General features: G+C 40.3%; 1 protein-coding gene across 2 annotated transcripts in view; it reads right to left on the bottom strand.

Annotated features, from left to right (window-relative positions):
• WASF3 (WASP family member 3) overlaps nt 1-26,583 on the bottom strand; it is a 134,057-nt gene extending 107,474 nt beyond the window's left edge. For both annotated transcript variants that reach the window (XM_041767543.1, XM_041767545.1), the window contains exon 1: nt 26,521-26,583. The gene's annotated coding sequence lies outside the window, so the exon portion shown is untranslated. The remainder of the gene's footprint in view (nt 1-26,520) is intronic.
• Nucleotides 26,584-26,885: the final 302 nt, after the last annotated feature.

Here is a 26,885-nt window from a genome sequence, read left to right as displayed (position 1 = left end):
ATCAATTATGGGAAGAACTGTCAATCACAGGCCCCAAAAGGAAAAGATGGACATCCTATCTCTACAAGGAATTCAGCCAGCCAGCCATGCAACTCAGCCAAAGAGAAACCATCATCAGCCTGAACTCCTGCTTCTCTCCAAGGGACTTTTGTTAAACAACCCCTCCCAACTTCCGCCTTCTCCTCTTCCTCCTCCTCCATAAACATTTCTCTCCTTCCTCTGTGGGACTTGCCTGCCACAGCCTGCATGCCCCAAATGGCAATTTTCTGCTATCCCTAAATAAACCCATCTTGGTGGTAAAATAACTGGCTGTTTTAATCCTTTAGGCTAACAGTAACTTTTCATTAGAACGCTAGGCAGCTTCAAGCAAGAGTGGAAGGGTTCCAACTGATTTCTCTACCTTAACTTGTCTTAAAACTGGACAAGAGGCTCATCACTACTCTCTGTCCTTCTCTCCAACTCTCACTGCTTTCTTCTACCACAATATGAATTTAAGAAGTTTGCCCCTTACTTTCCTTTCTAAAGGAATCAGTGAAAGTAAAACTCTAGATAATAAAACTATTAAACAAATACATAAAGGAAATCTCACTAGAAAGGAAAAACAGCAAATTAAGAAAACTGAAGCTAACCAAAGCAACTTACGTACAAGAAAATATTATAACAGTTACAGAACTATGCTAAGTGGACTTCAGTACTCTCCAAACAGAAAGCAAGCTTTCAAATAAAACCTTAAGATGTAGTATTTATCATTTCTGCATCGCATCTGGAGGAGAGGGCAGGGAACCAGCTCAAAATGCTTTGGTCAATTCAAGCCACCCTAGGCTTCGATTCATTCAAGTTTTCAAAAATTTGCTTTAATTCGCTAATTGTTCATATCCGTACAACTTCAAAAATTCTGGGAACTTTAATTTGCTACATCTTATTTATTTTAGCATTTCAATGAGAAGACAAGGATAAATCAAATTCTACTCAATTTAGGAAGAGAAATCACATTCCATTCCTCCCAGATAAGGAAGGGTTCCTCATTTCATTAATAATCAATGTCTGTAAAAACAAATGCAATCTTTAAGAAAAGAAATTCCAAAATTACTAGAAATAATCTGAGGCTGACACTAGAAAATTAGGGGGAGAAATGCCAAGAAGCACTAAACTATATGAAATCCAACTCTTTAGAAATAATATTTGAATGCTAATTAGAACAAAAGAATATGAAATATAATGCTTGGCCAGTTTTATACAAAGCCCACTGAGAGCATAATGCCATTCGCTGAGATTGTTTCAAATGTTCCTGACAGAAATGGAAACTGAAAATATCTTTAACTCACATTATCCTACAGCACCTCTATGAAAACCCACTTCTAGACACATTCATATTAATGAATATATCCCAATACTCTTCTAAAAGGAAAAGTTTAAACGGCTGTTTTTTAAAATGAAATCTTATATACCGGAAAGCCAAAAATACACAGTAGGAAATTATGGGAAATGCAGACATCTCCAATTTTCAGCATCTAAGGTTTCAGAAATGCAGTCAGTCTAAAAATCATCTGTTTTTCACCATGATTTGGTTTCATTTTTTCTGGATTCATTCATTTCTTTTCATTATCAGTTCATTCATTTCTGAAGACCATGCATAATCACTGTTCACACTAACCACGAGGAATGTCATCTTCTGGTACAAAAAGGTCATTGCAGGGGTATATATCAGGTCTACAAACCACTGAGGGGTGAGGTGCAAGACAATCATGTTTTTCTTTTTTCAGGAATTCAAAGAGACAGGAAAAATAATGGTAAAATAGGCAAGGAGACAATGTATTTGGAATTTTATTGTATGTGCAAAAACAACCCAAAATATAAATGTCTCCTCAGTAAAGGAAAAATATCATTTCAACCATATTTCCTACCCTTGGCACTTCAACATTTATCTAGACCCAGACTACTCACCTATATGGAACATTAAAATATGTGAATTTACTTGTCTACAATCTGAAATTACTCAATAAAAGGTAAGTGAAAAAATTATTACAATTAAATAATTTACTTATAATGAATCAGCATCCTTCCCCTTTCTCTAGCTTGGATATTTTATTCACTTTTGTATGTTTTTTTTTTTTTTTTAATTTTATTTATTGGGCAGCCCGGGGGGGGGGGGGGGGGGGGGGGGGGGGGGGCGCTCAGCGGTTTAGCGCCACCTACAGCCCAGGGCATGATCCTGGAGAGTCAGGACTGAGTCCCATGTCAGGCTCCACTTCAGGCTCCCTGCATGGAGCCTGCTTCCCCCTCTGCCTGTTGTCTCTGCCTCTGTGTGTGTGTGTGTGTCTCATGAATAAATAAATAAAATCTTTAAAAAAATGATTTTATTTATTCATGAGAGACAAAGAAAGAGAGGCAGAGACATAGGCAGAGGGAGAAGCAGGCTCCATGCAGGGAGCCTGATACAGGACTCAACCCCCGGACCCTGGGATCACATCCTGAGCCTAAGGCAGATGTTTAACCACTGAGCCATCCAGGTATCCCTCAGTTTTGTATTTTAATCTAGTTTCTCTCTCTCTCTCTCTTTTTTTTTTTACAGGAACTAAATATCAATTTCACATTCAAAAGACAGACCCAATCATCACACTGAAATTCCATAGTCTAAAACACAATCACTGATATCAGACAGTTAGCATTTTTCAACAATTTTGAGGTTAAGTCCTACTTAGATGGAAGCAGATCAACAAAAGTGAAAACACCTTCAGAATGACCAAGATAAAAAGAGAGGATGTACAAGTTGGCAAAATTAGGAATGAAAGAGAACTACCACATCAATTACTACCAACCATAAAAAAAAACTCACAGGGATTATAAAGGAATAATCAAAAAATCTATGCCACCAAACCAGACAACTCAGAAGAAAAGAAAAATTTCTGAGACCATGTAAACTAACAAAACTGTCTAAAAAAAGAGAAAAATTTTATTAACTTATAGCAAACTAACAGAGGATTAATAATTAAAAATCTACCCACAAAGAAAAGCTCAGGTGCAATGGTTTCACATGTGACTATTTAAGGTATCAAAGCAGTATCAATCCTTCACAAATTCTTCTAAAAAATAAGAGGAAACGCTTCCCAACTCATTCTATGAAGTCAGTTTTACTGACACCAAAAAGAGACAAAAACATCACAAAAAAACCTACAGATGAATATCACTCATGAATACAGATTCAAAAAATCCTCAATAAAATCTAGGAACAAATAAAAAAGATTATATACCATAAACAAATGGGACTTATCCTGGGAATGCAAAATTGGTTTAACCTCCCAAAATCAATTAGTATAATATGGAATATTAATAAAGTACAAAGCTACATGACAATCTCAATATATGCAGAAAGAATATTTCACAAAACCCAATACTCAGTTGTGATTAAAAACTCCCAACAAACTTCCATAACCTGACAAAGGTGATCAACAAAAAATCTACAACTAACATCACATTTAATAGTGAAGGACTGAATGTTTTTCCCTAAAATCAGGACAAGGCAAGAATGTCCACTCTTACTACTTCTATCCAATACTGTAACGGAGGTTCCATTCAGCACAACAAAGCAAAAAAGAAAAAGAAGAAGGGAGACCATCCAGATCAGAAAGGAAGTAAAACTGTCTGGCTAATGAATTTCATCATTTTATCATGACATCAGAACATGTCATGAGCCTATATGCAGAAAATTCTAAGGAATCCAAAATAAAACTAGAACTAAAGCAAAAGTTCAATGAGGTCACATGATACAAATCAATATACAAAATCAACCACAGTGACCACAAAGAGGAAGCATGAGGTGGGGCACTTGGGTGGCTCTGTCAGTCAAGTGTGTAACTCCTGATTTCAGTTCAGGTCATGATTGCAGGGTCATGAGAGCCACATGGGGCATGGAGCCTGCTTGGGATTCTCTCTCTTCATCTCCTTTGCAACCTGCTCCTCCCTGCCCCATTTATGTGCATATGCATGCTCTCTCTCTAAAACGAAAGAGAGAGAGAGAGAGAGAGAGAGAGAGAGAGAGGAAGCATGAGGAGATGAAATAAGCAGGTGCTTTGATGTGGTGGTTACACAAATCTATACATGTGACTATTGTACACAACACACAAATGAGTGTATGTAAAAAGTGGTAAAATCTGAATAAGGTCTACAGATTGTATTATATCAATTTTCTGGTTTTCACAGTGTATTACCGTTACACAAAATGTTACCACGGGGGTAAACCAGGGTGAAGAGTACACAGGACATTTCTGTGCTACTTCTATAACTTTGTGTCCATGACTGTTTCAAAATAAAAAGTTTTTTTCTTGAAAAATCAACTTTTTTTTTTTTACAATAAAAGCAACAATCAAAAATGAAATTAAGATCCCCAAGGTGATTCTTTTGTATACATTTGGGGTTCACCATTCCATATTTGTTTCAAGACCTCAAGAACAGAAGTTACATAAGCATATGATGTATAACAATTACAAATTACAAATTGGTAAAATTCCCAAGCTTGTGTACCCATCAAAATCATCTAGAGATCATTTAAAAATTTCAAAACCTGTGTAACACCCCAGACCCAATTAAATCACAATTTCTGGGGTGAGGACTTAGGCATCAGTATCTGTAAAACCCCCTGGGTAAACCACTGCTTATTATTATTGCTAAAGCAATAATTCTCTATTTCTTGTTCAGGACTTCTTACCATAAAACCCCAAATTGCAATTGCTCATGAGTTACATTTATCAATATTCACCAAATATTAAAAATTAAGACAGAAATGTTTTTAAATATTTAAAGGCGTACCTGGGTGGCTCAGTCGGTTAAGCATCTGCCTTCAGCTCAGGATGCCAGGGTCCCAGGATTGAGCCCCACATTGGGCTCCTTGCTCAGCAGAGAGCCTGCTTCTCCCTCTCCCCCTGCCTGCTAGTCCCCCTGCTTGTGCACACACGCACACACTCTCTCTCTCTAATAAATTCATTCATTCATTCATTCATTAAATCACTATAAAGGACAAAATAAATTTATTATGTGTTAACAAATGTGTCTTCAAAAAAATAACTTTTTCTCAAGACAACAAACTATTGGCACCGTTATATTTTTACAAGTTCCTTTAATGTCTGGCTTAAAAAAGGAAGCTGGATTTTCATACCTACTTTCTGAATTCATTCCATTGTGATACGTTGTTTTGACTGCAGTATATAAAGACAATTCAGTCTTACACAGATACCCAGTTGGAAAGAGGAGTATTTAATAGTCTTTTCAGGTAACTGTGGTCCTGTCAGGTAGCTTCTGAAAAGCCCACTGTATGCTCTAAAATAATGAGAGCAAAAAGAGTATATAATATTTTAGTGTAATTATGAAAATAAGTATGACCTCAATGACCCCTTAAAAGGTCCTGGAGACACCCAGAAGTCCCCATACTACACTTAGAGAACTGCTGGCATGAGGTATAGAAGAAAGGAGGACTAATGAGGTCTGCAGCTGTCAGAGGTTTTACAGGAAGGCAGAGCTTCCACTAGGAAAATGAGACGGGGAGCAGAAAAGACAGCTCAAAAACCATGTTGATTTTCACTGAAAAGATTAACACTTAAAAGTGAACTGAATAAAAACCAGACACTAGCCAAAAAGGAAAACTATATCCAAACACCAGTATAAATGTGATATATAAAAGAAACCCAGCTATTAAAAGAAATTCCAGGTCAAAGGATTATCACAAAGTGGACACATCCAGGGAGCCACATCAGGGTCATGCGATAGGCCGATTCCAGCACCCTCAGAAGTGTCCTTTGTCCCTCTCAGTTATCAATATCTTCTCCTTCCCCTAAAATAATCACGTTCCTTGTTCCTGACACCCCTATACAATTTTACTTAAGCAAAATTGTCCAGTTTGGATTCTGCTATGTCTAGCATCTTCTACTCAACATTAAGTTTGTGAGATGATTACAGCTGTTGAGTGCAGCTTCAATTTTTTCATTCCTACCACTTTATAATGTACAACTACACCACAACTTACATAATCGTTCCACCACTGATGAACACTTGAGATGTATCTAAGTGGGGCTATGATATATAATGGTACTACCCACACCACCATACACATATCCGGGCACAGTCATACATGCAGCACAGCTGCTGAGTGCACACATAGAAGACCAATCCTGGTTCATAAGGTATCTTCGACTTTAGTACAACCCCCAACAGTTCTTCAACACGTCTGCACCAATTCACACCCCCATCAGTTAGGATATGCATTCCAGCTGCTCTACGTTCTCCACGCTACAGACTGTCAGTCTTTTCCATTTCAGCTGACCTTGAGACGTGGTGGTATCTCATTATTTAATCTGCACTTCCTGATTACTGATTAAACTTTTTTTCATATCTTCATTGGCTATTTGTATATATTCTTCAAAGTGCAAGTTCAAGTATCTTACCCTTTTACAATTTTTACTTAAGCAAATGTATTAGATTATGTATTAGATTATCTGGCTTTCTTACTGATTTCTTCCAGCTCTTTAAATTTTCTAGGTAGGAGACATGTCAGTTTACATGTGATTCAAACATTCTATTCCAGCCTATGGATTACTTTTAAAATTGTAATGGTACATTTTAATAAACAGAAGTTCCTAATATTAATTTATTTCAACTTAGCATCTATTCATTTATAGTCTGTGTCCTGTTTAAGAAAGGTTTTCCTACTCTTAGGCCATGAGGCTTTTCTATATAATTTTTTACCTTTCACCTTAGTCTATCTGGAATTGATTTTTGTAAACGATATAAGGTAGGGGTCAAATGTGATTTAAGGATACCCATCTTAATAATCACACACCAATATCAAAAAGACCATCCTTAAAAAAAAAAAAAAAAAAAAAGACCATCCTTCTCAGACTGTTTTGCACTTAACACAATCAAACATCTATATATGTGTGCGCCTACTTCAGGACTTTCTACTCTCAGTTTCATTAATCATATTTGCCTACACTTATGCATGTTAATACCACACTGCTTAAATATTATAGCTGTTTAATAACTCTTCATATTGCATAAGGCCAAATATTTGTCATTCTTCAAGAGTGTCCTAATGGCACTCTATTTTTCCACATTCCACATTCTATTTTCCACATTCCAGATTTTAGAAACAGTCCATTTGCACTGCCCTCCCACAAAAATTTTCAGGCTATGACCTAGGTTGGACAAAGTCTCTGTATTGATTTAGAGAGAACCGACATCTCCATAATATTAAGTCTTTCATTTCATGAACTTGATATAATCTCCCTTTATTTACCTTTTCCTTAAATTCTCTATTCTATAGTTTCCTACACAAAGGTATTATAAATTTCTTGTTAGTTCTATTCCTATATATTGGGATTTTTAAATTTTTTAAATTTATTTATGATAGTTACACAGAGAGAGAGAGAGAGAGAAAGAGAGAGAGAGAGGCAGAGACACAGGCAGAGGGAGAAGCAGGCTCCATGCACCGGGAGCCTGACACGGGATTCGATCCCGGGTCTTCAGGATCGCGCCCTGGGCCAAAGGCAGGCGCCAAACCGCTGCGCCACCCAGGGATCCCATACTGGGATTTTTAATGCCACAATAGTACCTTTGTTAATTTCATTTTCCAGTTGTTATAGAGAATTCAATAACCATGCTAAACACACTTCTAAATTCCAATAAATGCACTGGCTAGAAGCTACACAGCATAATGGTGAACAAACTCCTTGCAGATTAAACTCTTCCTAAGATTATTCTTTCCTAGTTTGCTTAAGAATTTTTCATCATGAACAAATGTTAAATTTCAGTGTTTTCTGCACCTAGTGATGATTGTACAGTTTTTCTCCTTCATTAATATGGTGAGATATATTTGATTTTTAATATTAAACCCACCTTGCATTCTAGAATAAATGCAAAATGCTCATATTATATCCTTTTATATTGATACATCTAATTGTTATTCTTAAGGATACTTGCAAATATGTTCATGAATGAGACTGCCCTATAATTTTTTTTCTTATAACGTCCTTGACAATATGTGATATCAAGATTATGCTTGCCTGGCAGGACCTCCAGACTTAGAAGACTGGCTACCTGATTTCAAATCTCCCCATACTTCCTCCCTCCAAAACATCTATCAGGAGAGCAAAACAATCCACACATGACCCATGTGCCTTCATGCATTAATAGGAGGCAGAATACAATAGCCTTCAAATAACCTATAAGGAGAGAAATAAACTGCGTTCCAACAGAGCTTCCACCATGCCCCACAGGAAGCCTGCAGGTGGAAAGAACAGGACTGGGGATATTAAATGTTTTGTAAAACAGTAAAAACAGGTGGAAGACTTAAATGACCCCCCCCCCCAACCCTCTGGAAAGAAAAGTGTTAAGTTACTGAATGCAGATCAAGACTTGGTAGTTCACAGAACTGGCTACAGGAAAAGGGACTTGAAAGTTGAGTGGAACTAGAAGTTGCAGGTTTGGAGAAGCAATGTTTGTGAGGGAGGGTCAGATATTTAGAGAGAGTGGCATTTCTTGGAGACATGGCAGAAAAGAGAAAGAAAGAAAAGAAAGAAAGAAGAGAAAATTTAAGGAACTGCAGAAATGAAAGCAAAATAAGGCAAGCCATCCACCCGTCAAAACCAATCATTCAAAAAAGAACTTCAGGGAAGAAACAACTGGAAAGAGTGCTCTCCAATCAAAAAACCTACTCATAAAATAAACAGGGATGCAAAAAATAAAGCCCAAGCCCACACAAAACTGCTATAAGGAAACAAAATGTAAATCAAAGCATTTCACTAATAAAACGTCTCCCCTCTCAAAGCAACCATGAAACCAAAGAAATCTGTAACAAAACACTCAAAACTGAACTAAATATCCTCCAACAACCACATATGAATCTAATACAGAAACTGAGAACAGAAATGATGTGAAAAAAAAGTGAAACAAAAGCAAACTGAACTTATTTAGAATAGAAATTTTAAAAATCCTATTACAAAAGACTGAATTAAAAGGTACCCAAAGGAGAATAAATTCAAATGAAAATTTATGAAAGGCACTGAAAAAAAGTGAAAAAACAACCAACCAAAAGAAAAAGAAAGAAATGAGTATGCAGAAAGAAAGTGAATGAAACAGAAAATAGGCAAAGAAAGTCAAATATCATGTAACACATATTCCAAGGTATGTATAAGCAAGACTCTGGGGGAAAAAGTTTAAAATACTGAAAGAGAATATTTAAGACAATAATCCAAGAAAATTCTCTGGAAATAAAAAAAGACTTGAAACTACACACTAGAAGAGCCAACTGACCAAGAACAAGTAACTCTAAAATGTACACTAATAAACCATAAGACTTTAAGATACTGAAAAGATAACTTACAATAGCAGAAAATCAGACGTACACAAAAGTAGCACATCATTTTTTTTTTTTTAAGATTTTATTTATTCAGGGGAATCCCTGGGTGGCGCAGCGGTTTAGCACCTGCCTTTGGCCCAGGGCGTGATCCTGGAGACCCAGGATCGAATCCCACATCGGGCTCCCAGTGCATGGAGCCTGCTTCTCCCTCTGCCTGTGTCTCTGCCTCTCTCTCTCTCTCTCTCTCTCTCTCTCTGTGACTATAAGTAATAGATAAAAAAAATTTTTTTTTAAATTGTTCTGGGAACCTACAGAGGCACAGGATATGTATCCCAGCCCTGGACTGGGCTCTGAAGACGGAAAAAAAAAAAAAAAAAGATTTTATTTATTCATAGAGACACAGAGAGAGAGAGAGAGAGAGAGAGAGGCAGAGACACAGGCAGAGGGAGAAGCGGGCTCCATGCAGGGAGCCAGACGTGGGACTCGATCCCCGGTCTCCAGGATCATACCCTGGGCTGCAGGTGGCGCTAAACTGCTGCGCCACTGGGACTGCCCAGTAGCACATCATTTTTAAGAAACTTAAGGGGAAAGGGCAAAAACAAGGTTTTTATATCCAGCCAAGCTGTCCTTTAACTATCAAGGCCATGAAAAATATTTGAACAAGAACTTACAAAATACTTATGCATACACCCGTCCTCATCACCCTTCTCAACTCAGGCCCATCATCTAAATAACAGACACCCCAGAATGATCAGAGACTGTTTTCTCAGTTCTCCCAAAGATACCCAACTAATACACTTCTAGATGCACTGGAAAGAAATTAATCCCTTACACTCAATGGATGCATTATAGCTTGAACTTCATCTATACAAGGGATAGAGCCGGCAATTAGTTACAGGGGCTCAAGGCAAAGGCAGTGACACACAGGTCACACATTAGAATCCTAAAGGCACAACACCTTGACTTTGTGGACTCTAGCCTTATGGTTTCCAACACCAGGGGCTGGCAGACCAAGAGCCTCGGGTGCAGAACATGTACTCTGCTCTTCAACCTCTGCACCCAGGGTAACCTCAAGCTTCATTAGAATATATCTACATTGCGGTTTCCACTCCTCATGCGGGAAGATGGCCATGACTGTTCCAGAAGAACCAGCTAGGGCCCAAACCCCGCCCTCCCAACCAACAGGAGGAGTCCCTCAGATGACTGGAAACATCCCCAGTCGGAGACGCCCTCACAATGACCCATAAGCTACACAAACATGAAAACACACCACTAACCCGGATGCACCTGCCACTTCTGGGCCTGCCTTGCTCTGCCACCTTGAGAGTATACTGTCCGTAATAAACTGCTTTATGCTTGCTACTTTCCTTCTGGCTGTCTTTATTCAGATGTGAGTGCAGATCCTCATGTAAATCTTCCACAGGGAATCTAAGAACTGAGACCTCCATTCACACAATGCAGACTCCCCACGGGTAACAGAATGACTGAAGAAACTTAGGCAAAAGGGCTGATGAAGAAGTGAACAGTTTTTGTACTCAACTGTAGAACTAAAACTAAAGACAAGACTGGGGTCATGGAGAGAAGAATGGTATATAAACCTACGTTATGCCAAAGTAGAAAATTGCAACTAAAATAATGGGAAGATAAAAGAGAAAGAAAAAAACAATAAAATCACTATTATATAACAGGCAAGAATCAAAAGATGTCATTTAAAGATGACGTAAAAGATAGTAAAAAGACGGGTTAAAAAGCAGGAAGGGGATTAAAGGTACTATAAATTTAAAAAAAAAAAAAGGTACTATAAATTCATGTAATTGAGAAGTAATCACTAGGACAAAAATGTAATCCTTCCCAGATACGAAAAGAAGTTTTCTACTAACTCAGGGAAAACAGACCTAGTAATGAGTGAACACAGTAAATATGATACAGACAATAATTATATCACAGGTAATAAGAAAACTGAAAACAAATATATCAGTTATAACAATTACTGTGAACGAGCTTAACTTGCCTCTTAAAAAATCTTCAAACTTGCTTAGAGAGGAAAGCCCAACTCTACCCTGTACACATGAGAAGACATATTTAAAATGCAATGATTCAAAAGGCTAAATATGAAGGGATGCACAAGAACTTACCAGGCAAATGGAAGCATTTAGGTTGCAATCATATCAGAAAAAAAATAAAATTTAAGATGTAAAGTATTCAAATTGATAAATGCTAAAAGCTATTATTTCACAATGAAAATAAATGTTACTAACATTTGTAAACCAAATAACTGAAACTATAACTGATTAAAGAAGAAATAGAAATTCTCTATAAACAAGAAATACACACTACTCCGTACACAAAACAGGTCAAGAAGAAAAAAATCAGTAAGGACTAAAAGTAAATGATCTTGGGGCACTTAGATGGCTCAGTCAATTAAGCCTTCACTCAGGTCATGATCCCAGAGTCCTGGAATGGAGCCCCACAGCAGGCTCCCTGCTCAGCAGGGAGTCTGCTTCTTCCCCTCCCTCTGCCCCTTCCCTCTGCTTGTTCTCTAGTTCTCTCTCTTACTCTCTCGCTCTCAAATAATACAATCTTAAAAAAAAGTAAATGATCTAAGCAATATAATCAATAAAGTAGGTTTTTTGGACATAAATGAAAACTGTACTCTAATGGACAATACACCTTCTTGAACAAACACAAAACAATTACCTATATTAAGGCACAAATAAATCATTAATGTAATCCTAAAACAGAAACATTACAAACAATAACCAGCTATTAGAATGCAAAGAAAACTAAAAATAACACTGGAAACAATGTAAAACAGTACCAGAAGAAGAGCTGAATAAATGCATTATGGTACATTTGGTACATTTGGTACATTATGGTACAGTCACACATGGAATACAGCAAAAAGAATAAATGACCCATGAGTACTTACAACAACATAGATGAATTTTTAAAAATTGTTAACAAAAGATCTAAACACAAAACCATATATAATGACCTAAATTTAAAACCAGGTAAAACTTATCAATTTAGAAGTCAACATAGGTGCTACCCTTTAAGAGTAGGGTGGTCATGACCTGAAGGGGACACTGGAATGTTCTAGGTGCTAGTTTCATGGGTGAATGAATATATCTTGTAAAAATTCACCAAGCTCCTTGTGCTATGTAAATTTTTCTGTATCAATACCAATAAAATTAACAATTGTTTTAAAAATCAGGAAACTGCTAGAAACTAAATTTTTAAAAAGTCTTCCTGTCTAAAAATTTAAACTCTTGGAAGAAAGAGAATAAACAAATCACAGAATTCCTGAAAAATAATGATAATGAAAACATCACAGATCAGAGTCCATGGAAAAATTTAAAGTACTAATCAGAAAAAAAGTCCAGAGCCCTAAATACTTACATCATTTTCTTTTTAAGAAAGTGAATGAATGACATTCCAAAAAAGCTAAAAGGAGAACAAGATAAACCAAAAGGAACCCAAAGATGGCGTCCAGCTGGCTCAGACTCTTAATTTTGAGATGGTGAGTCTGAGTCCCTTGCTGAGTGTAGAGTTTACTTTAAAAATAAGTAAATAGGGCAGCCTGGGTGGCTCAGCGGTTTAGCACCACCTTCAGCCCAGGGCCTGATCCTGGAGACCCGGGATCGAGTCCCACGGGATCGAGTCCCACATCGGGCTTCCTGCATGGAGCCTGCTCCTCCCTCTGCCTGTATCTCTGCCCCTCTCTCTCTCTCTCTCTCTTTCTCTCTCTCTCTGCATGTCTTTCATGAATAAATAAATAAAATCTAAAAAAATAATAATAAATAAATAATTTTTGTTTAAAAAGACGGTAACTATAAAAAGCAAAAATTAATGTGGTAGAGAACAAATTAATAAAAATCCTGGTTCTCAAAAAAACTAAGTTCATTTATATGAGGTACCTAGAACAGTCAAATTCACAAAGCAGAATGGTGGCTGCCAGGAGCTCCGGGAAGGGAAAAATGGGGAGTATTCAGTAGGTACAGAATTTTCATATGGAAAGATGAAATCATCGTGGAGCTGGATGGTCCTGATGGCTGCACAACAGTGTGAATGTACTTGTACTTAATAACACAGACCTGTATATTTGAAAATGGTTAAAATGATCTATTTTATGTTATATATTTAACTAAATTTATGTTATATATTTAAAGCATACACTAATTTCATCAAAAAGGGGGAAAAGGAGCAAATACACAAATATAAAAAAGATAAAATATAAAAATAGAGACTCCTCTGCACACTTCCATGCAAACACATTTAAAAACCTAGATAGGGGATCCCTGGGTGGCTTAGCGGTTTTGGCGCCTGTCTTCGGCCCAGGGCGTGATCCTGGAGACCCAGGATCAAGTCCCACATCGGGCTCCTTGCATGGAGCCTGCTTCTCCCTCTGCCTCTCTGTGTCTCTCATGAATAAATAAATTTTAAAAAATAAATAAACAAATAAAAAATAAAAAAATAAAAAAAATAAATAAAAACCTAGATAAAAGTAGATAAGTAGGAAATTATTAAGAGGGGCCCCAATACACAGAATGCTTAAACCAACCAATTTCCCTAAAAGAATCAGAAAAAGTTGTCAAAGAACTACCTTACCAAAAAACAATCAAATCCAGATATCACAGAGGAACCTACCAAACCTTTAGAAAGCAGGTAGTCCCAATATTAATTTAAAATGTGGAAAATAAAGAGTAACTTCCAAATTCTTTATGAATCAACCATAACAATACCTAAACCTGATAAAGATAGCAAAAAAAAAAAAAAAAAGACAAAGAGCACTTATGAACACTGATGCTGTGTTATTACAGAAAAAAACCCAACACCAGACTAAGAGTTTATCAAATGCAAGAATGGTTCAATATTAGGAAATCTAGTCATACAACTCACCATACTAATAAATCTAAGGAGAAAAAAATACAAATTACCTCCAAAGGGGCGGAAAAAGTCAATGACAAAATTCAACATCCATTCCTAATTTTGAAAAAACAACTCTTGAATAAGTAGGAATGGATTTACACTCCTTAACATGACTTCACTAAGAAAGAGAGAGAGAGAGAACATGAGTATGCATACAGGACAGAGCAGGAGCACCAACATCTTACTGGGACAAAACCAGAGGCACACCCACTACAGCCAAGAACCAAGCAAACCATGCCCACTACCTCTTCTACGATTTAACACTGTTTTGGAGGCATTCACCAGTGCAGTCAGGCAAGAGGAAACAAGGACACAAACAATGGAGAAGGAGAAATAAAACTCTAAACCGATGACACAAGAGTAAACATGGAAAACCAAAAATATTGATGAAAACAACTCAAGAAAGAGAATTCTGCATATATAAAATTAACAAACGAAAAACCAACAGCCTTCATATACACAAATAATAACTGGTTAGAATGCATAATGGAAGAGAAAATCCCACTTACCAACAGCAACAGCAAAGAGCACAAACTTAAACAAGAAATGTTCAAAACTTATATGAAGAAATCTATAGATTCACACATTCCTGAAAGGCACACAAAGTGAGACTTGGTTAAGACATCACAACTTTATCAGATTGTCAGTTCTCCCTAAATTAATTTATAAATATAATGTAATTCCAATAAAAATTACTCAGAAGTTTCTTTATGGAGCTAGACAAGTTGACACTAGATAACACTGAACAGAAGGAGCTATAAGGGAAACTAGCCCTACCAAATATTAGAACAAAGCTCCATGATTAAAACGGTGGTACCAGCACCTGAAAAGGCAGACAGACCAATGAAATGTAACAGAAACTCCCAAAACAGACCCAATTTACATATAGAAATCTAATATATAACAATGGTGGCATCTCAAATGACTTGAGCAAAGATGGGTTTCATAAATGTTGGGACAACTGAACAGCCATTTGGAAGAAAATAAAATTAAATCCATTCCTAATATCACATACCAGGATAAACTCCCAAGTATAGCAGAAATCTAAATGTAAAAAAATGAAAGCTACCCAAGTTCTTAAAGAAATCATTGGTGTAGGGAAAGGTTTTCTGACCTTGACTTAAAATCCATACCAAAAAGTAGTATGTGAATTTTCAACTGCCCAGGGGTTGGCACCACTAACCCCCATGTTAAAGGTCAAACTCAGAGATACTTCCACTGGGTTTAGTTTGCCATTCTTTTCCTAACTTCTAGAGATGGATACAGATGCTCACTGAATTTTTTTCAGTCTTTCTTCCTTCCTAACATGCACTTACAGCTATAAACTTTCCTCTTAAGTATAACTTTAGCTGCACCCCACAAATTTTGATATGTAGTATTTTTATATTAATTCTGATCAAAATATTTTGTATTTTTAAATTCCCATTGTAATTAATATATCTTCTATGATTTATGGATTATTTAGAAACGATTTTATTTTTTGCTACTGATTTTAGTTTAATTTAGAGAATACTGTTCTGTTTGGCTTCAATTCTCTGAAATATCCTGAGACTTGGTTTTGTCCCACAACCTGACAGCCTGGGTGAATGTCCATGCACATATGCAAATAATGTGTATTCTGCAGTTGTTAGGGACAGTATCTTGACATGCAAGGCAAATTTCTTAATTGTGCTGTTCAAATCCTCTATATCCTTACTGAAGTTTGTTCACCCTAAGAGTAGTATAGCAGTATAAAAAAATAACAACTCCTTCTATGACAGTGAATGTATATATTTCATCTCACTATTTCTTTTAAAGCCTGTATTACAATCACTAAAATTCCTTTTGGATGATCTAAACACTCTACGAAAGAGAACAAAAAGGTGAATAACCTTCTCGACGCCAGTAAAAAATGGCAGCAATTTTTTTCAGCTAATTATTATCCAAAATGAGTTCATGGCACCTCTCTCCAAAATAAAAATCATCATTACAGACCTCCTCCAAGGTTTCACTGGGTCAGATCCAATAACTCCAGACAGCAGATCAATTTGTTTAATTACTCAAAGATATATTTTGCAACTAATTCATGCTGCTGGGCTCACGGGAAAAGTTAGCAATACTCCACAATACATTCCATAGATAATTACTGAGACTTTTAATTTTTCCAGACCAAAATTACCTTGGTCCTGCTCTCTGCCAAAGATGGCAAAGATCATCCTCCCCCTTCAGCACCCACTGCACTGTATCCCATTGAGGTTTGACAATCTTAGAATCATTCTCCCACATTCTCTCCCATTGATTAGACTGATTCTAGTCAATCTTAGAATCGTGCTCCAGAGAGCATCCATTACAATCTGAAACCCACTGCCCCCTCTGCTCTATGGTAAAATCTCTGGTGATCTGTTCATGCAGTCCTTTCAAGAACCTCAGGGCTCAGGTACAGAATGGGCACCTATTCCAATCAGTCTTCATCAGTGTCCTCCCATTTTCTCAGGTCAGGACATCATCTCCCACTTGGATCAAGCACCCCTCTTATGTAATCTCAAGGCGCCTTTTTGCTTTCCAATTCTCTAAGTGTATATCACAGTGATCTTTTTACATGTTTTTCTCAGCTGTTACACTTTCAGCCCCTCAAGGAAAGGAACCATTTGATTTATTTTGATATCCTCGGCATCTAAGCAAAGCCTAGCAGCAGACAGATCCACTCTCTTTTGACCCTTGTCTCCTACAATCTATTCTCTACACAGCACTCCTAGTGACCCTTTTAAAATCTAAATCAAATGGTATCATTTTCCTGCTCAAAAACTTGCAATGGCTTTTCAACTCACTCAGAATAAAATTCAAATGCCATCACAGTCTCCTGGACCCTATATGACCTGGCCCTTTATGACCTCTGTAACCACACACCCCTCACTACTCACACTACCCTCCTACCACTTCAACAGCCTTTGCACTCACTGTTCCTCTGCCCCCAAGGCTCTCTGCCAAAATATCTGCCTGACTGGTACACTCCTTCACCTACATCACACCTCTGTCAACTGTCACCCGAGGGACACCTCCCCTGACCACACTATGACAAATGGCAGTCCCTGACACACTCTCCCCTTGCTTCTTTACTTTCTACACAGTCATTATAACTACATATGTTTCTGTTGTTTATCATCTTTTTCCCACACTACAATGTGATATCTGTAAGAAAGGGCAGAAACTCACTCTCCAGAACAGGGGTTGGGATTTTTTGCTCTGAAGAGCCAGATAGTGAATATTTTGTACTTTGGTATTTAGACAGTCCCTGTTGCAACTACTCAGCTCTGTCTTACAGCACAAAAGCAGCCAAAGACAATATATAAATTAGTGGGCAAGCCTGTGCTCCAATAAAATTTTCTTTACAAAATCAGGCAAAAGGCCAGATTTACCCAAAGGCTATTGTTTACCTTTGGAAGGTAAAGAGAAGCTTGTTCTAGAAGCTTGTTCTAGAAGCTTTGCATGCAGTACATTGACTTTGAATTAATCAATCATTCTCTGTTCTTGGAGAAACTACCTTTAATTGACAACATAAAATACCAACATTCCAACCTCATCAGAAAAGATAACTCCAAACCAGCTTCTGTACACCTTTCACCAAAAAATCCACTTGCGGCTAATTATTCCTGAATGGCTGTTTCCACAGATATGCAATGTGTTCACTCTTACCACTAGAAAGTACATAAACCATATTAGTTTGACCCTCTGCAGAAATGTTTTTATTAAGTTGTGTTTTAACTTCTTTTAAGACTAGAAAATAATCAGCCTCATAAAAACCACGTTCTAGAGGCACCTGGGTGGCTCAGTTGGTTAAGTATCCAACTCTTGATCTCAACTCAGGTCTGGATCTCAGGGTCATGAGTTCAAATTAAGCCCTGTGATGGACTCTGCGTTGGCCGTAGAGCCTACTTAAAAAACAAAAACTACATTCTAAGTGCTGCATATACTCACTAGCCAATACAAAACTCCAAGTGTAAGTTCTGGGAACATACTAAGGAAAGGAAACTGGTCTGTTTTCTATGGATGATGACTACAGTGTAGAGATGAAGATGTTGTTTCCCCTTCTTTTTGGCCCTCAGGATGGGCCAAAAGGATGCTCGGCCAAGTACCTTGCCTGCAGACTGGTTATATCCCCAATACCTACGTCCTCTCTTCTCCAGGTTTCAGAGCCAGCCTACGTTTTCTAGCCTTCAGCACATGAAATAAGGCTGCGTCTGAGTATAGCCGATGGGATGAGAAGTGGTGTGTGCTGGCCCAGAAAGCCTCCCACAGGATTTGGCTTTTTCCCTACCCACCCACTGAACTGAGCAGGAGGAAGTTCCCACTTTCTCCTGAAGGCTGAGTCACAAGTATGGCCCTGTGGAATGTCACCCCATGAGGACCCCAAAACTAAGCTTCACTTGGGTGAGCAACAGATGTTTTTTGTGCTGAGTCACTGAAACCCTGCATGAGTAAAGCAATTTAGCTCTCTACAGCTAAAACCCTGAATTGGTAGGCTGGAATCCTGTCCAAAGAAGACGTTTTATTGTTTTCATTCGTGATCTTCATAGAAGTTTAATTCTCATTTATATTCAGTTTCATTCTTTTGAGTATTTCCTATAAGGTAATTCAAATCTTTATGTAATAGGGTACAAGGGACAAGCCTCCACTGTTTGTGTTCAGTAAAACCATAGTATCTCAAACAACAAAAATCTCAATAAATATATTTGGATAAACATATATTTGGACAAATATAAACATTCAAACAAAACTCTACTTGTAGCTTTCACTTATACACAGTTAATCTAAGTTGTATTGAGGTACCAAAAGAAAGAATACTGGGTAAATTCTAAACTGCAGGGCAATATATTTTGTCTCAAACAGAATTTGACAATCAGAAACCAAATAGCCTAAGAAATGAAACCACATTTCTAAACTCCTCTCTAGCACGAATAAGTAACCATAAACAAAGCTTTAAAAGAAAAAAAAATTGTTCTAACAATTAGAACAATTGTTCCTGTAATACCTAATCCCTATATAGTTCTATCATGTGATGCCATGAGGCTTTGTTGTTTCCGCACTTTTTTTCCTGAGAAGTAGTATGGAAAAAACTGGACATGTCAGAAATGGAAGAACTTTTTAATTGGTCTATGTAATACAAAAGACAGCGTACAAGCTCTGAAAATTTTATGTATAACTCAGGTATGAACTTCACTATCATTGTTAAGCCTTGTAATCATTCAATATTGTAATGCCAGCTTTTAAAAAGGAGTCATATTTTGGGGTACCTGGGTGGCTCAGTAGGTTAAGTGTCCTACTTTTGGTCTTAGCTCAGGTCTTGATCTCAGGGTTGTGAGTTCAAGCTCCTGTGTTGGGCTCCATGCTGGGCCTGGAGCCTACTTTAAAAAAAAAAAAAAAAGAAGAAGAAGAAGAAAGAAAAGAAAAGAAAAGGAGTAATTAATGTTTTAATAATCTTCCTCCCTGGGATTTCTGAATGGACAATTCACCATTTGGTAAAGCCTTTGGAAACAATGTTGTTTGCAGCGTATAATTAAAATCTGGAGACAGGTGATTGAGGAATTTAGGGGCTTCTGTGCATTTCTGGTTTTTAAATCAAAAACCAGGATAATTAACTCTAAAAGATGTACAAAATAGGAGATAAATACTATGGAAAGCCAAGAACCAAGAGAACATTTTAAATTCTATAGGTTCGGTTATAATCAAAATGTGTTTTCCCGATTCTACTGAAAATGGGCAGGTATCCCATATTGAAAAACTTCAATCTTTCCCCCCAAAATTAATTATCTTACTTTTGATGGAAGGCATCTGTGTTTGCTCCTCCTGGTTGTAAGCCGTGAAGAGCCTCTCTCAGAATGATACGAATATAACTTCTCCCTCTCTTTCTTGCCACTCTTCTGGTTAATGTCATCGCTCTACTGGACTAGATACTTCACTTCCTAAATGCTTAGACACTGTTCCTTTCATGTAGCACAGGGAGCAATTTAAATCCATGAACCTCTCCTTCTTAAGTGTTACTTCTGAACCACAGAGAATATGGCCCTGCAAAGAGTTACAAAGTCAATTCAGAGCTAAATTGTGGCTAGGTATTAACTCTAATATAGGACTACATAACCAAATGGTTCTGGAGGGCGGAGGGGGGGGGTCATGTACATAGTTTGAGGGGCTGAGAACAGAACTGTGACATTAGTAGGGCAAAATGGCTAGGTTTTAAAATTACACAGTAGTTATAGTGTTCTGCTTATCCTAGTCCTGAATCAAAACACAGGACACATTCAGTCGATGAAAAAATACTTGTTGAGGTTCTACTATGTGCAAAGAATACACCATTTCTTCCATTCAGCTGATAAAATATGGCCACATGGATTCTTAATTCAGTCAATCACATCCATACTTTTATACTGCAATATAATTTCACTGAACTGCTCGTGTGCACAAAATGGATAACAGCACTCAATGAGAGAAGCCAGATGAGCTAAAATGGAACCGGAGCAGCATGGTAATAAAATCTTCAGCATGCACTGGAGCACAACTTTAAAAATCCAATACGACTTTCAATGGCTAGTAAAAGGAAGACTCAGGGATCAAAGATTACAAAGGTGGTGGGGGAAATGGTCAGTTGGAGCGAAGGAGGCACTGAGTGTTAGCACTGGTCACTGAAGTTATGATCCAAACAATCTGCACATGATCACGATGTTTCAGAGATTGTTCAACAAAGCTGGAACACATCTACTAAGCGCTGGCTGTGTACAAGGCACCGTGCTGTCTGGTGCCTGCCCGCAAGGAGTCTATAGTTAGCAGGACATTTTACCTCTGCTTTCCCTCTCTAGGTTTTGAGGACAGTAGCTTGGTCCTATCAATGCTGTCATCACTAGTAACTAGAATGATTCACAGGAGGCATTCATTCACACATGTGTGAACTGACTGAAAAGAACCATAAAGCAAAAACTAAAAGAAAAATATTAAAAGAAATAAAACTCAGAAAAAGTGCAAGAATATCCAATACAGCAGAAGACTGAATCTTCAGATCAGTTTAAAGACCACTGCTCTAAGAGGTCAGAGGACATCTTAAGAAGAGGCCCAAGTCTCTGAGAAATGATCCCAGATGCTGAGCTCAGAGCTGAGGTCCAGAAGCTGCTAGCAGACCTGAAAGAAGATAAATGACCCTGGGATATTCAGGATGTTTAAAGTTAAAAAGGTAAATGAATAGAGTCAACAGAAGAAGAGAGCTAACCTCAAAGAGAAGAGGCACAGATCCAGCGGAGAAGAAACAGAATAGGGAGGCTCCAAAATTTAAGAATGAAATCTGAGGATGGAAAAATTATTCTAATCTAAGGACATCTGCTAAGATGGGAGAATAGGCTCTCGCGCAAGACAAACAAAACTGACCTTGAGGTAAGCAGCAGAACAGTGAGAGTAGAAAGCGTCCAGTCAGAAAGGAAAGCAGGACAGCACAGTCACAGACAATACGACCTTCAGGGAACGCCAGGACCTGGAAAAAGGCACAGCCATGTCCAAAGCACCCCACCCTGAGAAGGACAAATAAGTCCTATGAGACACATGTCTCAAAGGGAAGGAAAAAAGCATTCTTAAAAAAAAAAAAAAAAAAGTTAATAAAAGAAAATAAAGTCACTGTTTGAAAAAAAAAAAAAATTTACCCTGTACCAGATGTCCCTCCCTAGTGAATGCCCTTCTCCCCTCCTCAAAACCAAGGTTTAGAAAGCACTGCGCACCCTGACTAGCTTCCCCGCCTGAGTGCCATTCACTCCTTAGTCCATGGAAGTAAGGCTCCCTGAGACTCCTCTCGTTGAAAACCAGTAATTCTATCCTAGGGCTAAATCCAATGGAAACTTTGGAAGCACTATCTATCTGGATCTCTGGCTAGTTAGCACCCTCTCCTCTCCCTCTTGGCTTCTTAACATGCTCAAATACCTCTATTCAAAAAAAAAAAAAGAAAGAAAGAAAAGGTATCCTCCTTTTTACCCAGCCTCCTGGAGCCACCCTTCTTCACCGCCACCAGGCTTTTCAGTTGTCCACACACAGTGGCACCATTTTCTGGCTTCCACTATCAAACCCTCTGGCCATCCTGCTCATGTCCCCATCACTGCGTCACCATTGCCGCCATCTAGGTTACTAAAAATTTTCTGGCTCTTAGCATCCCTCTTTACTGATGTCTCCTGGATCATGGCTTCTAAGACATCATTCATGCCTGTCCCCCCTCCCACCAGCCACACACACACACACACACCTGTCCTCCTCTGTCTCAATTCTTTCCTGAGTATCTTCTGAACACAAGAGCTCCTCAGATCACGTTCTATACCACCACCACCACTCCTTTTCTCACTCTGTACATGCATCTTGAGTAACTTCATCCACTCCAACATTCTCCATTAACAAATACAGGCAAAGGCAGAGGTTCTAGAACTTTCTCTGTTCACTTAGCATCTCAGACCAAAAGAAATGCCTGAGTAATTGAATCATTGGACAAGTTCAAATAACTTATGTATTTTTTGCCCTAACAACTTATTACCCATTTTTCAAACACACTTCAATTGACAGAAAATGAGTATCTTTATGTCATTATTACATAAACCACAAGTATTTACTGAAGGTATGTATGCACCTGTTGAGCACCTTACAGTTTCTCAAATCTCGGATGTGGACTGGATAGCACCTCGTTCACTTCCTGTTCCACATTGATTCTCGCATGGAATGCAACCACTAAACACTCAGCCTTCCAAACATACAGCAAAAGGACAGTAGTGCAGCCGATGGTAGAAACTGTTGACTACTTTGAGCTAGTATGTCCCACAGGGCTGGACAGATGTCAAGTACCACTGTGTTTCCTTCTACAATTCAATATCCTGCAGTCTCCCTGTGTGTTCCCTGCATCACATCAGCACAAGGTTGGGGAAGTGTAGTGCTAAAGACTCTCAGATGTCTGTCTCCATCCAAACATCCCCTGACAACCAGATCCCTAATGTAATCAACTAAACACTGTGTCCCACTGCCACCTAAAACTTAACAAGGCCAAGCACATCCATCTTTTCTTCCTCCAAATGGCTGCTGCTCCATAAGAAAGGCATCATTCCCGCAACTGATCCGCGAGGACTCTGCACAGCCCTGAACTCCTCCCTCTCTTAACCCCCTCCCCCATTGCACATACAACCCCCACCCAACGACCAAGTCCAGGCAATTCCACGACCCCCACGTGCCCTCCTTCCATGCTTGCGCCCTTCCATCCATTCTCTGATCATGCCCTTTTGCTTCATAATTCTGCAACTGTTTCCTTTGCCTACAGAGTCGTCCAAACTCCTTACAACAGGAATCACAAGACCCTACATGGCATGGGCCCTAGTCACTTCTGTCTCATTTCTTGCCGCTCCTGAGCCCTTCTGCACTTGGCCATGCCACCATCAGTTTTCAGTTGCTCCAATGCACCACCCCTCTGACAACCTTTAGCAAGCCTCTCTTCAACCCATACTGACAAATTCCTCCTCTTGTACTTCTCTGGGAGGCTTTTCTCATCTCTCCAAATAGCCCCTAAGCTCCGATTTGCAGTCATCCTATGAGCTCCTTCCTATAGCTGATCCCTTCTAGAGCACTTACCATACACTGCACTGTAACGGATGGTTAAGATAAGACTGTCCGAGAACCCAGCTGAACAGGTGCTCAAAGAGGCATCTGCCACCTTGTTTATCTTTGCATCACCAGCACGTATGATAAATTCTGAAGTATAGCGAATGACTGGACTAGGTCATTCATGTGATGTTTCCCATCCCTCTCTGCTTACTAACTCCATCACAGCACTTTTATCTCTTATTTCTGCAATCCCAGTATCGAAATAGTACAGGTACTTAGCAAGCATCCCCTAAATGGCTTCTGAAGAAAAAAGGTTATCAAAAAAATTCTGGAAGGCCACACTCCACAGTAGTAGCTGTGGTTACTTCCAGAGAGAGAAACAGGACAGGGAACCAGTAAGATGAAAAGACTCAGTTGAGACTTATTACTCCATGGATCTCCACAGTGATACTCAATTTATTCTATAATACCCCTTATTTATGTATGACTGGTATATAGTACTCCTGTATGACCAGCATAAAACCAGCCCTGAAGAATGCAGGGACCGCAGGCAGCCTTGGGCTCCAGATGCCCAAGACCAGGTCCCAAGAACACTTGATCTTAAAGAACAAAACAGGCTTCTAAGAAAAACAGGACTGAGAAGGTGAGCATCTAAGTCTGTACAGCAATGTGAAGGCAGTCCCAAGAAAATATAAGGAATGACAAAAGCATACAAGCGGAAAACAGAATTTGTAATTATTCCCCAAAGAAAGTTCTGGGAACTCTAAAAGAAGATAACTGGTACTGGCTCATAGCACAGACAATTCTTTTAATACTTATGTTTTAATGAAAACATTCCAATGACCAAAAGGTGGCTTGCCACATGCAGGTTACCATGGGAAGTGTAAAGTACATCTACAAAGACATGCTGAGAATAGCCAGGAGGCTACAGTGTTGGCATGACCCCTTGACAAAGTCCATTTCACCTTTATTTTCAGAATTATTCAAAAAAAAAAAAAATAGTGGAGCATATCACTGACTGTTAGGTCATAAATTTTAAGGAAACAGGTAAAATACCATAAAGCAACTTCATGTCAGCAACTGGAAGTGCAAGAACAATTTTTATAAGTCGATAGTTCCAGAACAAGCTTCTTTTCACTGTTGGAAGACAACAGTGAATACAGGGTCAGACTGTTAACATATAAAGTCAATCAAACCTCTCAACCTAGTGAGCTTTTAAATACCCAAATGGACACAACTTCAGTGAATACAAATTAAGATCTTCAAAAATGAAGAAAAGTGAGCACTATGCAGATGCTATTAGAAAGGAGACCAGACACACAATAAGAACTGCCTATGGGAAAGGTCAAACCCCGCTTTCCTTTGTTTAACCTCTCAAGTAGATAAAAGAACTAGCTTTCAAGAATCACCGCATTGTTTCACTGCTAGAAAAGGAAAGTTGAGTAAAGCATGTAGAAAAAAGAAGCAACCAAGGTTCAACAGAATTCGCCCTAGAGGCAACAGAAAAATAAGTCCATTATAGCACTTTGAACTTAAGTTTTGCTACAGATGGGGGGACATTTTAAGTTTCAGACAAACCTTAATTTTTTAAAATAAAAAATACTTCAAACAGCTCGTCCCTTCCCTCCTAAAAACGTGGATCCTTTGAATCTTAAAATTTCACGCCCCAGCATGCATTTGATGTGGGCACTCACGAAGCAGAAACGGACCGTTTAGTGTTCGGTGTTTCAAAAACTCAAAAACAAAAATTATTGCTGGCAGTCAGTGCGAATTCAAAACTGATCCCCAAATGAGGGAGAACTAGTAAGACACCCAATAGCGGCCAAGAAAACGAGATGCTCCCATTCACCCTCAAGCCCGCGGCTTAGCTTCTTAATCGCGAGGAACCCCGCTCTCCGCCACGGAGCGGCCCCTCGCACAGGCTAGACCCGGGAGAATCGCCATTGCCTGCAGGCGCCGCGGACCGGGCGGGGAGGCTGCCCCTCGCTGGGGCTCCGGCGCCGAGGAGCGGAGAGCCAGGCGCCCCCCGCACCCCGCCCCGCCCCGCCCCGCCGCCCCCGCCCGCCGCAGCGCACGTCTCCCGGGGACGACCCTCGCCGGCGGCCCGAGCCCCTGCCCCGCGCTCGGGAGCCGAGCCCGGCTGCGGAGGCCCGCGGCCCCCACGGACCCGCAGCCCCGCGGGGGAGGGCACCCGGCGCAGAGGCGCGGGGAGGGCCCGACCGGGCGGGCGGCGGGCACGCGGGGACCGGGCCACATGCGGGCAGGGCGCGCGGAGCCGAGGGACGTGGAGGTCCCGGGCATCGTGCGCCGGGCGCGAGCGAGGCCCGGGCGGGCGCCACCTGCGGCCCGGAGGGCGGGCGCCTGCCCCGCAGCCCGGGGAGCGCGCCGGGCAGCGCGGGCGGAGGGCCGGGGGGCCGCGCGGCGAGAGCCCGCGCGGAGGATGCGGCTGGGCGGCGGGGCAGGGCGCGGGGCGGAGCCGCGGCCCGCAGTGGGCCCCGCCGCCCTCCCGAGAGCGCCCGGCGCGATGCAGCAACTTCACTTGGCCGCGGGGCTGCGGGGGCCCGGCCCGCGCCCGGCCCTCCCCCGGGGCAGCCGCTCGACCCGGAGCCCAGCAGCGAAGGGGCCAGGACCGGGGAGTCCGGCCGCCGGCAGCCCGCACTCACCGGCCCGCGATGCCGCCGCCGCCGCCGGGGCTGCGCTCCGAGCTCCATGGTCCCGCCGCGCCGCGGCCGCCCGGCGCCCCCGCCCCGCACCGCACCGCACGCAGCGGCGCCAGCGACGCCGCCTCCGGCCCGGCCACGGCCGCGGCCACGCCCCCTCCCGGCTGGGGGCCCGGCGGGAGCCGGGGGGCGGGGCTCGGCGCCGGCTCCGCCAACCGGAGCCCTGCCAGCCCGCCGCTTCACCAGGATTGGCGAGCGCCGCGGCCAATGGGGAGCCGGCAGGGGCGCGGAGCGTCGTCGCCGAGGGGCGGGGGATTGCGGAGGAGGTGGCTCTCACGGTCGGCCGGTCGCCGCCGATTCCGGTGGAG

The sequence above is a fragment of the Vulpes lagopus genome, chromosome 8 (genome assembly GCF_018345385.1).
Source record: "Vulpes lagopus strain Blue_001 chromosome 8, ASM1834538v1, whole genome shotgun sequence".
Lineage (NCBI taxonomy): Eukaryota > Metazoa > Chordata > Mammalia > Carnivora > Canidae > Vulpes > Vulpes lagopus.
This window is presented reverse-complemented; position numbering and strand designations above follow the sequence as displayed.